At 44.6% G+C, this 15,383-nt stretch overlaps 1 protein-coding gene across 8 annotated transcripts in view; it reads left to right on the forward strand.

Moving 5' to 3' along the window:
• The window catches only part of HHAT (hedgehog acyltransferase), a 367,616-nt gene that overhangs the window by 139,823 nt on the left and 212,410 nt on the right, over positions 1-15,383 (forward strand). The window lies entirely within an intron of this gene.

Raw genomic sequence — 15,383 nt, forward strand, 5'->3', positions numbered from 1 at the left:
AGTGGTTTCTTACTAACTTGGGACATAATATATATATTGATGATTTTACTGCTGTCTGTTTTTCTTGAAAATGACATCTTTGTATGTGGGACTGTAGATTAAAAAAATAGACTTAATTTTATTTATTTAATACCAAAAACATAAAAAAAATATATAGATTTAGTTAATAGTACAGGGCAGGCCTTTACTAGCTCTCGGATCCAGAGCAACATACTTCAAATGTGAGTTTCAGTTTTTTTGTCTTTTATATGCTAATAAAAATTATAATGGTACTGATAATACTTATCTCTAAAAGTCATTTTGAAGATTAAAAAAGCTAACACATATAAAGCATCTGGCACACAGTAGGTGTCTACAAACTTTAGCTCTTATCCTCCTATAACTCCTGTACTCACCCACTTTGGATAGGCGGATGCTTTTTCTGAGTGTTCTTAGTCTTCTTGATTTAGCCCCATGGATGTACAGTCGGCCTGGAGTCTCTGTTCTAAAAGATCCCTCGGCCCCCCGCCGTTTCTGGCTGTTGCTCTCCAGATGGGCTCGCTTGCCGCTGGGTTTTATTATCGCTTCCAGTGTGGAACTCATGGCAGGCTGGCGCTTGCAACTGCAAGCCTAATGTAAGAACCTGAGGGCGGGAACTCGCACATCTGTGGGAGGCAGCATCTACTTAAATTGTGCTCTTTAGAAGCCTCCATTTGCACCCGCCCGGCCCTCACCCTGGCCCTGCTCAGAAAATCCGTTCTGGCTCATCCAGTCTTACATTTCATCCCTGAGTTCAGTGAGTATTGTTCTCTCCAATGTTGCTCTTGCAAAAGGGGTAGCTAACAGGCAGTATCCTAGTTTTCCGTCATAATTTATTACAGGGACTGAATTGATCTAAGCCTCCCTGAATGCAGTTTATTTTTGCTGCTGTCTGCTTCTTTGGATTGGGAATACCATCTGGTTATTGTAAAGAATGTAAGTAATTGCTCTGATTTGTCTTTAATTACTTCATCGAGCTGCAATGGCAAATTTAGGAAAAGGGCTCTCTCTAGCCAGGAGGCCAGGAAGTGGCTTTGTTTGGAAGGTGAGCATAATGGGAAGGCTTTATTCATTTTGACCTGTTCATAAAAGTAATTTACTGAATAAATGGGTGGGACTTAAGCATGACCTGGGGGTATGTCATGAGTCCCTCGTGGGCACCCAGCAAGGTTCCTCGGCCTCCTTGATGTGAACGCTTGTGCTCAAGCATTTCTTGGGAAGCACGTTCTCCTCAAGAACTTCTCCACTGTTGGTTGGGATAATAAATAATCTTGACTCTTGGCAGCCATGCTGGCTCTAGGCTAATTAATTATTTTTTGTCCAAGATCCTCTGTTGTGTACAAACTACTGAGGCACAGAAAACATGTCTGCCAAGACCTTTGTCATTCTTATTAGAAACTGGGCTTGAATAGTGCGGATGGACCCCGAGTTGTTGAAACCTTCTCTTCTCCATCTCAGTTACTGTGGGCAGGAGAGTAATCGTGAAGTTTCTCTTGAGTGACTCATTGGAGTGATGTGCTTCTGAAGCGAGCTGTATACAAGGGCATGTGATGAAATGGCAAACACGGTCCTTCCTGGGAGTGACCTCAACGTGTGTCCTGGCTTCTTTCAGCTTGCATGGGTGTGGATGTCCCCCATCACATGTGCTTTAGCTTCTTAAGGGTTTTCTGATTTGCCACTTGTATTTAGAGACACTCAGGGCTTCACTCTTGGTATACAGTAACTATTCCACATCAAGTTGCTGAATTTAGGAAGGGAGATGAACTCTTTCTGAGGAATTTGGTGCACAGTTAAGGCTCAGAAGAAGCAGTTTTTAACTGAGAAAAGAAGGAATAAAACTTATAGATTCTCCTTTGTACTCTTTCCTCCACCCTTAGTTTACTGTGTTCATAGTCAGGATCTGGTCGCATAACCAACAGTGGCCCTGGCCCCCATCTTCTCTGACTTTTCTCTGTAAGAAGACACGTCAAGGGAAAGTAAAATTTTGAATTTTTAGTTTCTATTTACATCTAAAGGCCTTACAAATAGCTGTGAAATGAAGAGAAGCGAAAAGCAAAGGAGAAAAGGAAAGATATTCCCATTTGAAAGCAGAGTTCCAAAGAAGAGCCAGGAGAGATAAGAAAGCCTTCCTCCAATGAGGTACCATTATACGCCAGTCAGGATGGCTGCTATCCAAAAGTCTACAAGCAATAAATGCTGGAGAGTGTGTGGAGAAAAGGGAACCCTCTTACACTGTTGGTGGGAATGCAAATTAGTACAGCCACTATGGAAAACACTGTGGAGATTTCTTAAAAAGCTGGAAATAGAACTGCCATATGACCCAGCAATCCCACTTCTGGGCATACACACCAAGGAAACCAGATCTGAAAGAGACACGTGCACCCCAATGTTCATCGCAGCACTGTTTATAATAGCCAGGACATGGAAGCAACCCAGATGCCCATCAGCAGACGAATGGATGAGGAAGCTGTGGTACATATACACCATGGAATATTACTCAGACATTAAAAAGAATTCATTTGAATCAGTTCTAATGAGATGGATGAAACTGGAGCCCATTATACAGAGCGAAGTAAGCCAGAAAGATAAAGACCATTACAGTATACTAACACATATATATGGAATATAGAAAGATGGTAACGATAACCCTATATGCAAAACAGAAAAAGAGACTCAGATGTATAGAACAGACTTGTGGACTCTGGGAGAAGGCGAGGGTGGGATGTTTCAAGAGAACAGCATTGAAACATGTATATTATCTAGGGGGAAACAGATCACCAGCCCAGGTTGGGTGCATGAGACAAGTGCTCGGGCCTGGTGCACTGGGAAGACCCAGAGGGATCTGGTGGAGAGGGAGGTGGGAGGGGGGACCGGGATGGGGAATATATGTAAATTCATGGCTAATTCATTTCAATGTATGACAAAAACTACTGTAATGATGTAAAGTAATTAGCCTCCAACTAATAAAAATAAATGGAAAAAAAAAAAGAAAGCCTTCCTCAGTGATCAGTGCAAAGAAATAGAGGAAAACAACAGAATGGGAAAGACTCGAGATCTCTTCAAGAAAATTAGAGACACCAAGGGAACATTTCAGGCAAAAATGGGCTCAATAAAGGACAGAAATGGTATGGACCTAACAGAAGCAGAAGATATTAAGAAAAGGTGGCAAGAATACACAGAAGAACTGTACAAAAAAGATCTTCATGACCCAGATAATCACAATGGTGTGATCACTCACCTAGAGCCAGACATCCTGGAATGTGAAATCAAGTGGGCCTCAGAAAGCATCACTACGAACAAAGCTAGTGGATGTGATGGAATTCCAGTTGAGCCATTTCAAATCCTGAAAGATGATTCTGTGAAAGTGCTGCACTCAATATGCCAGCAAATTTGGAAAACTCAGCAGTAGCCACAGGACTGGAAAAGGTCAGTTTTCATTCCAATCCCAAAGAAAGGCAATCCCAAAGAATGCTCAAACTACTGCACAATTGCACTCATCTCACATGCTAGTAAAGTAATGCTCAAAATTCTCCAAGCCAGTCTTCAGCAATACGTGAACCAAGAACTTCCAGATGTTCAAGCTGGTTTTAGAAAAGGCATAGGAACTAGAGATCAAATTGCCAATATCTGCTGAATCATCGAAAAAGCGGGAGAGTTCCAGAAAAACATCTATTTCTGCTTTATTGACTATGCCAAAGCCTTCGACTGTGTGAATCACAATAAACTGTGGAAAATTCTGAAGGAGATGGGAATACCAGACCACCTGACCTGCCTCTTGAGAAACCTGTATGCAGGTCAGTAAGCAACAGTTAGAACTGGACATGGAACAACAGACTGGTTCCAAATAGGAAAAGGAGTATGTTAAGGCTGTATATTGTCACCCTGCTTATTTAACTTATATGCAGAGTACATCATGAGAAACGCTGGGCTGAAAGAGCACAAGCTGGAATTAAGATTGCTGGGAGAAATATCAATAACCTCAGATATGCAGATGACACCACCCTTATGGCAGAAAGTGAAGAGGAACTGAAAAGCCTCTTGATGAAAGTGAAAGAGGAGAGTGAAAAAGTTGGCTTAAAGCTCAACATTCAGAAAACTAAGATCATGGCATCTGATCCCATCACCTCATGGGAAATAGATGGGGAGACAGTGGAAACAGTGTCAGACTTTATTTTTTTGGACTCCAAAATCACTGCAGATGGTGACTGCAGCCATGAAATTAAAAGATGCTTACTCCTTGGAAGGAAAGTTATGGCCAACCTAGATAGCATATTAAAAAGCAGAGACATTACTTTGCCAGCAAAGGTCCGTCTGGTCAAGGCTATGGTTTTTCCAGTGGTCATGTATGGATATGAGAGTTGGACTATAAAGAAAGCTGAGTGCCAAAGAATTGATGCTTTTGAACTGTGGTGTTGGAGAAGACTCTTGAGAGTCCCTTGGATTGCAAGGAGATCCAACCAGTCCATCCTAAAGGAGATCAGTCCTGGTTGTTCACTGGAAGGACTGATGCTGAAGCTGAAACTCCAATACTTTGGCCACCTCATGCGAAGAGCTGACTCATTGGAAAAGACCCTGATGCTGGGAGGGATTGGGGGCAGTAGGAGAAGGGGACGACAGAGGATGAGATGGCTGGATGGCATCACTGACTCGATGGGTATGAGTTTGAGTAAACTCTGGGAGTTTGTGATGGACAGGGAGGGCTGGCGTGCTGCGATTCATGGGGTCCCAAAGAGTCGGACATGACTGAGCGACTGAACTGAATTGAACTGATTTACATCTAATATCTCTGGGCCATCACTGAGGCATTGCTGCAGATTGGGCATTGCTCCATCCCCTTCCTGGGTTTAGGTTCGTGTCGAGTTGAGTCATAAGCAGCTGTGTAAGCTGGTGATGCAGATTATTCTGCTCCATTGTGGCCACCACTCACACAGTAACTCAAAGGGCACGGTGGATGGGAAATGGAGGGAAGAGGTTTAAAAACCATCTCCAGAGATTGTTTGGCTTCTAGAAAATCCACACTGAATGAGGTTTAGAGCTGAGGATGAGAGATGGATTTTTAGCCCCCCATTTGAAAGGAGCCATACACATCTGAACACCGTGCTGATGGACTGCACTATCAGTCCACTTAGCAGTGAGAGAAGACTTGAAGCCAGCAGCCTACTGTAGCAGAGGAATCTGAATTCTACATCACACAAGAGATGAAATTGGCCATCAGCTGAGAGATAATGTTCCTTGACATGATAGTTCAAATTGATCATGAAAAATTGCTATTTGCTGAGACGGCTCAAACCTGAAACTTAGGACCTGACTGACAGATTTATTTTATATATATATGTGTATATATATATATATATACACATATATATATATATTTCCTACTTGCTCTTCTGCTTTGTATAATTCTTGCTCAAATATTTGCAGGCAGAACAAACGGCTAAGGGGCCTGTGTTTTCCCACTTGTGTGATTTTTCTGTGGCTGTACAGACATGAGAAATTGAGAATTTTCTGCTTAATTTTGGGGCTTCATGTTTTAATTTAGGTAAGCTGAGGTCTGTAATGAGCATCTTTTGCCAGAAGTCATTAAAGATGATACTGCGTGTCTGAGGTTCCAAATTAGAAATCTGATCATTTTCCTCTGATTTGATTTCTAGCTGTGGAAGCAAAGTGTGCAAAGTGATAGAATTCCCCATAGTGACTGGTGAGTTATAGGTCAATTTCAATTATCTCCAGAATTTCTCACAGCTTGCCCTCTGAATTTCCTGAATGATGATGCTCTCTGGTCTTCACAGGCAAACTCATCACTACTTATTCCAGAGGGATCTGGCTACTGTTGGTGGCTACTAGGCCTTAATATATGGGGACATATTTGAGCTGGAATGTCAGGAACCCAAGCCCCCCTTTTCACTGGGGCTTTGAGTTGGAGCTTTCAGTGGGTTAGTAGAAGAATTTAGGTCCCAATAGCTCAGTTGGTAAAGAATGTGCCTGCAATGCAGGAGACCCCGGTTCAATTCCTGGGCTGGGAAGATCCCCTGAAGAAGGGATAGGCTACCCACTCCAGTATTCTTGGGCTTCCCTTGTGGCTCAGCTGGTAAAGAATCTGCCTGCAATTTGGGAGACCTGGATTTGATCCCTGAGTTGGGAAGATACCCTGGAGAAGGGAAAGGCTACCCACTCCGGTATTCTGGGCCTGGAGAATTCTATGGACTGTATAGTCCACCGGGTCGAAAAGAGACGGACACGACTGAGGGAAAGTTCACATCAGCATCAGATAAAGAGTTGGTTCAGGCCTGCAGTAGATGATAAACCCAGCCACACCTACTACTGGCTTTGCTTGAGTCCTGCCTCTGAATCATGTGTAACCTCATGTTGCAGGGCAGGATGGCAAACATGGAGTTTGTGAAACATTATCTATCAGCATGGTTGGGTGGAAAGCAGGGGAAGTGTGAACATAAAGGAGAAAAAGATGCTTATTAACAGGTGCTGTTAATAATGGCTCACTTTTGTTTTTGAAGGTAACATAATAACTAAGTGCTTGCTATGCCAGGTACTGGCTGTGTGATTTGGGCAAATAATTAAAATTCTCCAGGTGAATCTTTTTGTTATTTGCCCAAATCACACAGCTAGTTTTTAAAGCGGAGATAAGAATAGCACTTGCCTCACAGCAGTGAGGTGAGGGGTGATAGCTTCATACTGTTTTGTGCTGGAAAATCTACTAAAGCCAGAGGTGCCTGAGAGTTGGGCAGGGCTGGGGAAGCAGCGGGCAGTAATGGGACTGTCTGGGGAGAGGCTCTGGTCCAGCTCGGAGCCTGAGACGTGACAATTCAGAGATGCACAGTGTGGTGGACAAGAGCTGGGCTCTGCCCTCAGCGGGGAGCTTGATCAAGTCACTTTTGCCTCAGTTTCCCCATCTGTTAAATGAGAGCCAGACTCTTTCACTAGGTGATGGCTATGATCCCTTGCAGTTGTGTATTAGCCGCACACTGGATGGATATGAGACCACTAGTATCCTGGTGTGGAAGTATTCCCAGTCCCCTACCCCATGTGTAGTTAGGCTCGTGATTTAACCTCCTTATGCTTGCATTTTCTGGGGTATTAAAATGGGGCAAACCATAGTGCTTGTCTCACTGGGAAAGTATGAGGATTAAGTGAGTTCATGTACTAAAGCAGTGAACACAAGCATGCAGTGTAGACACTAACATATTAGCTAGTAATTGTAATTGCAGACAGGAGAGTAATGGTGGCACTGTTTGTTTTTTAATTTCCGAGAAAACAAAGGCCTCGGAGGGTGAGTGGTTGAGGAGGTTGATGGTGATGGGGTGGCGGTAATAATATATGGAAGGTGTGGGTTTCAAAATGGAAGCGTGTGGGGTTTCAACATCTAGACCATTGCAACCTCCCTCTCACCCTTGCGGGAATTCTCTTTGCAAATAGTTTCCACTGCTGGGCATTTGCAGGAGTCTCTGGAGGCTTAGTTGTAAAGCATCTGCCTGCCAGTGCAGGAGATGTGGGTTTGATTCCTCGGTGGGGAGGATCCCCTGGAGAAGGAAATGGCAACCCACTCCAGTATTCCTGCCTGGAGAATTCCGTGGACAGAGGGGCCCAGTGGGCTACAGTCCATGGGGTCGCAAAGAGACATGACTGAGCTATTAAACAACAGCTGGGCATTTGTACAACCTCATGCTTTGGGTATCTCTGTTAGTCCACCCTTCTCTCTTCTGAGTCCCATCTCCACAGACTCAGAAGACTTGTTTCCTTTCTTCTTACATTCATACTTCAATCCCCTCACCTTTTCCTCCAAATACAGACTTCTGTCAATCAAAGCAGGAAGGGGACCTCAGGTTAAGGCAGATTTTAGGAACCGGCATTAGGCTTTACTTCCTGGATTTACTTTGACTTTGGAGACAGTTTCTCTGCTCTTCTCTCTGTTTTCTTCCTGTGTGGATAGTATTTTCAGTCCACATATTACTGAGCAACCCTCAGACTTTTTAGAGTAAGAAGTGCTTTGATGCAGGAAACTCCAGAGCATCTTCAGATGGAAGGCTTTCGTTGGTCACAGGTCACCAGAGCCCAGACATGGAGCCCGGCTGCCTGCATTTGAATCCTGGCTCTGTTCCCTGTTACCCAGTGACCTCTGGAAAGCGGAGATGTTATAATACTCATTTCTGGGCACGGACACCGCATGCTTGTCACAGCAGCAGCCATACCCCACCAGTAGTTGTCTCTTTACTTGCTCACTCTCCAGCAGATGATGAGCTTTTGAGAGCAATAATCAAATCTTGCTTTGTTTCACATTATGTCCCCAGGTCCCTCCGGGGTATCCAGCCTGTAGTGGGCACACAGGAAATATGTGCTTCTCTGTACTTTTGGACACTGGGTCTGAAGAGCCAGAATTTCAGTTAGTTTGATCTGAATTCAGAATGCTTGCTCTGTGTCACCTGCATTGACATGTCCTTGCTCAGGCGCATACGCACACCGTGGCCACTGTCTGTACCCCGCCCTCTCGATCCCTCTGTTTTTCTCATTAAATGTGTGTACATGGTGTGTCAAAATATTGTGCCTGCTTGCAGTTTTTCTGAGAGTGAATCTGCTGTGTGAGGGATGAGGGACGCATGCCTTTCTTAATTACTATCGTTATTTTATCAGACCTTGTGCCATGTTCTTGATACCATGTGAGGGAGAAAGGTTGCAAACTTATAAGAAGAAAAGAGATTGCATTCAGACATAGACGTGAGAGAGGAGTTTGACAGCTGTTTGTCTTGGGAGATAGGATTCTTCTGAGGCAGGGGCTTACTGTGGCAGATGAAGAATGTGGAAGTGGGACAGGGAAGGAAGTGCTTTGAAAACACGCCCTCACAGCGAATACAGTTGACCCCTGAACAATGCAGGGGCTGGGGCACTGACCTTCCTGACGGTCGAAAGTCCATGTATAATTTATAGTTAACCCTCTGTGATTCCGCATCCTTGGATTCAGTTGCTAGGACCACATAGGACTGCAGTATATACTACGGAAAGAAATCGAGTGTAAGTGGACCCACACAGTTCAAACCTAATAGTGAGAGTAATGATAATAGTATTAATAGCAATGATGGCAGCTGCAGCAGCAGACTCTTATGCATACATCATGCCAGGCACATTTCTAAGTGCTTTTATGTATTTATTTAATCCTCACAAAATGCATATGGTGTAGGTTCTATCACCCCATCATTCACAAATGATGAAACTGATGGAATTACATAGCTTAAATCCTTCAGTCACACTGCTGGTGAGTGGTGGAGCTGGGATTTGAACCCAAGCATGTGGCTGTAGCGTCTGTGACCATGATCACTCCCTTTTCACTGTCTCCAGTGAGGTGGAGCTGGGGTGGGTCTGGAGTGAAAGGCTAGTGTGGCAGGTTCTGGGACTCAGGGGTGCCTGAGGATGATGGTGGCCTCTTTACTGACCCCTGGGAAGGGAAGGACTCCAGATTCCTGCAGAGCCCTGCTTGATCTGGCCCCTGCTACCTGCTCTCATCCTCTGTATTTGGAGCACTTGCCTTGTGACAATCTAATGGGGACGAGGATGTGAATTTAAAGACGAATAGAATTGCATTGTGACAGATGCTGTGAGGGGGAGATCCCTGGTGCTCTTAGAAGCTGTGTAGAGGGATTTGTTCTTGTCAGAGAAGCGCCTCTGCTGAGATGTGGATTGGCCCGAGATCTGAAGGTTGAGGAGAAGGGGAAAGAGTATTCCAGGAGGAGGGAACGGCATGTCCAATGGCCCTGTGGTGGGCATTTCTCTGGACCGAAGAAGGCCATCCCCCTGGACTCTGCAGGGGGTGAGATGAAGGGGCAGTCGGGCAGTGGATTGACCTCCATGCACCAAAGGGAAGAGGAGACGGGGAGCCACCATTTAACCCTGGAGAACTGACTGAGGGACTGGTGTGGAGTCTCTGGGGCTTCTGTTCTTATGTCACGTTCCTTGCGTTGCAAACAGCAATCCAGAATCAGCTGTCTCAGTGGAGGCGGGGAGGAGGCTTCACCTGGTGACCGCATAGAAACTGGACTTTTGTTTCTCCTGCGTTGTCTCCTTCTCCTGTGTCTGCTGGCCCACGGCCACCTTGCTGGCTGTCCTCCTCCTGTGTTTCCTTATCTTATGTCAGGCTGGGTCATGTCCTCTTTGCTGACAAGGATGGAGACTTGCCCCATATCTGCTGATCTATAACCTTCCGGGCCCTCAGCATGATCTTATTTCTAATTCACACCCTCCCTTCAGCAAACTAGTGTTGTTTTTTTGCCCCACCTCAGGTCTGAGGATTAGATGCAAAGTGCAACCTACTATTTCTCTGAAACATTTATCGGTATTTTGATATTTCAGTTTTACATTTGTTTGTGGTCTTTTCCTGTATAGTTCCTACTCTGGTGATAATTGGAGAAAGTTCCATTGACATTTATTTATTTTTGTGTAATGCAAGAAGGCTTCATTTGGGGATCCCCAAGCTACTCAAAGTGTTGTTCTGTAGATTCTCAGAAACCTGCTGTCTGTAGTCTCTTCATCACGTAGCACTGGACCTTGGCACATAGTAGGCCCTCAATATCTGATATTTCCTAAATGTAAGGTGATTCCCCATGCCCTCCACTCCTTTCAAAGATAAAAGGGAAATTGGCTTACATGTGAAATGTGGGTCCAATTTCATTTATTCCCAATGACTAACTGGCCATCCTGATGGCATTTATATTAATAAAATGCTGTCTATTCCCATGTAATCTATTGCCTGTGTGGTACCTGAGGTTCTTTTTGGCACGCCACCCACAGCATGTCTTGAAAGTGTGAACATTTCTATCTTTTCTGTATCGAATGACTTACCGTTAGAATCCAAGAGGGAATTTGTGCTTCTTTATTGGGTCTTGTGCAGAAAAGAAAAGAGGGTGTGAGTAAAGATAACAGCTCTTTCATTCCTCATCATTAGAAGCTAAAAACCAGCAAACCAATCAGCCACCATCACCACCACCACAACAACCCAAAAAGAAAAGCTGAAAGGGCTTTCATTATTTCTGGGACAATAGGATAGAGAGAGGCTGTCCTCTTGCTTGCAGTGGGTGGGAAGGAGCGAAACTCTCATTGTGAACCGTCAGTGGTGTTTGTGTGAAAGCAAAGGATAAGGCTTGAATTTGGAGCCTCTGAGGACAAGAAAGGGGCTGAGTAGGCATCATCTGGGATGGGAGGATTATGCCCACGGGGGTGTGAGTCACTGAACCTCAGATTCTCATCCTGGGACCCCCTGGAGCTGCCCCTGAATTGCTTCTCCTCTCTGTCCTCGCGGCCCATTTTGTACAATATAGTGTTCTGCTGACAGCCTGGGTTTGAGAGAAGTAGGACCAGCTTCTTTACTTATCAGTCGAGGGGAAGACAGGCTCTTGCTTCTTTGCCTTGAGTGAAGACTGCTCCTGGCATCCCAGGTTGCCCCACCTCAGTGCATCTTCCCTGGGAAAATTGGTCTAAACTGTGGTCAGATTCCCCATTAGTATTGCTAGTGGACTGAGGAATAGGCCTCCAATGATCGTATGTTTTGGTATCATTCACAGGGCTTGACAGAGTAGGAAGTCACATCTAGATTCTGTTTGAGTAATCTGGGGTAGGGCCCACGAATCTGAATTTTGTCAGGCACCTAAGGAGCTTGTGTGGTGCACAGACTATACTTGGAGAAGCAACCATCACCCTTAGCCTTAGGAAGGAATCCAGGTTCTTGCAGAGTCCTTCCTGATCTGGCCCCTGCTCCTGTCTTTCATTCTCTGTATTTTGAGCGCTTGCCATGTGACAGTCTCCTGGGGAAAAGGGATGTGAATTTAAAGACAAAGAGAATTGTGTGGTGACATGCCGTGAAGGGGAGATCCATGGTGCTCTTTAGAACCTGTGTAGAGGCATTCGTTCTCATCACGGAAAGCTCCTCTGCTGAAATGTGTATTTCCCCGAGGTCTGAAGGTTAAGGAGGAGGGGAAAGGGCATTCCAGGAGGAGGGAATGGCACGTCCAAAGGCCCTGTGGTAGGACTACTGGCAGTTCCCTCATGTGTGTCTGCTCTGCAGATAGCACATGTGTGGGGATCATTGGAGATGAGGGTGGGTCTAGGTGGCGTCTCTGACCAAGGATGACCTTGTTGGCTCAGGGAGGAGTTTAGAATTCAAACAAGGACTGAGATATTAGGACTTCAGCACTTTCAGCCTGGTTGAAGAGGTTTGAGCCTGTAAAGAGATAAAAAAGGATTGGCTAGAGAAGGTCAACTTCTCTTGCTAAATGAAAAAGAAAAACTAGAGAGCATATTTTACAAAGAAGAACAAAGAGAATGTTTTGAGAAAGAAGGAAGTGGTCCTCAGAGCCCAGTGCTTCTGAGAGGTTGAGGGTGATAAAGCCTTTGGAGTTTGTCAACTGGAGATTATTACTAACTTTATCAAGGAAACTTGTTTCAGTGGAGTGAAGGGGCTGGAGGCTGGATATGAGGGGTTTCAGTGTGAGTCCGGAGGGAACCCTTATCTCCTTACAGTCCCTCCCTCAATTCCACGTTCTGGCTCTGTTGGACTATTTGCTGCCCTCCAGGCTGTCTGAATGCAGAGTTCCAAAGAATAGCAAGGAGAGATAAGAAAGTCTTTTTAAGTGAACAATGCGAAGAAATAGAGGAAAACAGCAGACTGGGAAAGACTAGAGATCTCTTCAAGAAAATTGGAGATAACAAGGGAACATTTCATGCAAAGATGGGCTCAGTAAAGGACAGAAACAGTAAGGACTTAACGGAAGCAGAAGAGATTAAGAAGAGTTGGCAAGAATACACAGAAGAGCTATACAAAAAAGGTCTTAATGACCTGAATAACACAAAGGTGTGGTCATTCACCTAGAGTCAGACATCCTGAAGTGTGAAGTCAAGTGGGCCTTAGGAAGCATTACTGCAAACAAAGCTAGTGGAGATGATAGAATTCCAGCTGAGCTATTTCAAGTCCTAACAGATGATGCTGTTGAAGTGCTGCATTCAATATGCCAGAAAATTTGGGAAAGTTGCAATGGTCACAGGACTGGAAAAGGTCAGTTTTCATTCCAATCCCAAAGAAGGACAATGCCAAAGAATGCTCAAACTACTGCAAAATTGTGCTCATTTCACATGCTAGCAAGATAATGCTCAAAATCCTTCGAGCTAGGCTTCAACAGTATGTAAACTGAGGATTTCCAGATATACAAGCTGTATTTAGAAAAAGTAGAGGAATCAGAGATCAAATTGCCAACAGCCAAAGGATCATAGAGAAAGCAAGGAAATTCCAGAAAAACATCTACTTCTCCTTCATTAACTATGCTAAATTCTTTGACTGTGTGGATCACAACAAACTGTGGAAAATTCTTCAAGAGATGGCCACCTTACCTGCTTCCTGAGAAATCTGTATGCACGTCAAGAAGCAACAGTTAGAACGAGGCATGGAACAGTGGACTGGTTCCAAGTTGGGGAAGGAGTATGTCAAGGCTCTATATTGTCACCCTGCTGATTTAACTTATATGCAGAGTATATCATGCTAAATGCTGGGCCAGATGAATCAAAATTTTATCACTGACTTGATGGACGTGAGTTTGAGCAAACTCCGGGAGATAGTGAAGGGTGGAGAAACATGGCATGTTGTAGTCCATGGGATTGCAAAGAGTTGGACACAGCTTAGCAACTGAATAACAATAATATATATATGTGTGTGTGTGTGCTAAGTTGCTTCAGTTGTGTCCAACTCTGTGCGAACCTATGGATTCTAGCCTGCCAGGCTCCTTTGTCAATGGGATTCTCCAGGCAAGAATACTGGAATGACTTGCCATGTCCTCCTCCAGTGAATCTTCCTGACGTAGGGATCAAACCTGCATCTCTTTTGTCTAATCTGCATTGGCAGTCGGGTCTTTACCGCTAGTGTCACCTGGGAGTGTACGTATATATGTGTATGTGCATAAATGTATATATATATATAATTATGCACATACACATATATATGTACACTCCCAGGTGTGTATATGTATGTGTATATATATATATATATAATTATGCACATACACACAATTATAAAATATGTATATGTGTATATGTATATGTGTCAGGTAGGGCTTTGTAAGCTGTTATGCATTTTATCTGAGTTAGATAGTTTACTGTTTAGGATTCTCCAGAGAAACAGAACCAGTAATATATTTGGTTGATCCTTGAACTGTGAGGTCTGTTTGTACACATGTGGTTTTCAGTAGTAAATACTATAGTGTAGTGAATACTATACTATCAATAGTAAATATTACACTATCCACAGTCATTTGAATTCATGGATTTGGAGGGCAGACTCTAAGCTATGTGGGCATTTTTGACTGCAGTGGGCCGGAGCCCCTACCCCCAGTGTTCAAAGGTCAACTGTATAAATGAGGAGTTTTTTTTTAATTTTAGGAACTCATGTGACTATGGAGGCTCAGAAGCCTCACTCTCTGCCATCTGCATGCTAGAGGCCCAGGAAAGCTGGTGGTGCAATTTAGTCTGAGTCCAAAGGCCTGCTAACCAGGAGAGCTAATGGTGTAAGGCCTGAGAATCTGGGGCTGATGTAAGAAGTTCTGAGAATCGGTAGTATCTGTATCTGAGGGAAAGAGGAGATGTATGTCTCTGCTCAAGGAGATAGCCGATTCCCCCTTCCTCTGCATTTTTGTCCTATTGAGAGCCTCCATGGGTTGGGTGATGCCCCCATCCCCCTCGCCCACCGTTGGTGAGGTTTGTTGTTGTTCAGTCGCTCAGTTGTGTCTGACTCTTTGCGACCCCATGGACTGCAGCACGCCAGGCTTCTCTGTCCTTCACCATTTCCCAGAGCTTGCTCAAGTTCATGTGCGTTGAGTTGATCATGCCATCCAACCATCTCATCCTCTAAGGGTGTATCTTCTTTACTCAGCTTACTGATTCTAATGCTAATCTCTTTTGGAAACACTTTCAGGAACACACCCAGAAATAACATCTTACTAGCTATGGCTCAGAGGTTAAAGCGTCTGCCTCCAATGCGGGAGACCCAGGTTCGATCCCTGGGTTGGGAAGATCCCCTGGAGAAGGAAATGGTAACCCACTCCAGTACTCTTGCCTGGAGAATCCCATGGATGGAGGAGCCTGGTAGACTACAGTCCATGGGGTCGCAGAGAGTCGGACACGACTGAGCGACTTCACTTTCACTTTCTTTCTTTCAGCTCTCTGGGCATCCTTTAACTCAGCCACGTTGACACAAAGTGAGCCATTCCTGATGGGCAGTCATGGAAAGGATTTGAGCTGGAAGTGACACTGTGCTATGTTAGGAGACTAGTCCTTAGGGGTCAGGGCATGAGCAGTGAGCAGGTAAGAGGGTGTGGTAGTCACCC

Source organism: Odocoileus virginianus, chromosome 11 (genome assembly GCF_023699985.2).
Source record: "Odocoileus virginianus isolate 20LAN1187 ecotype Illinois chromosome 11, Ovbor_1.2, whole genome shotgun sequence".
Lineage (NCBI taxonomy): Eukaryota > Metazoa > Chordata > Mammalia > Artiodactyla > Cervidae > Odocoileus > Odocoileus virginianus.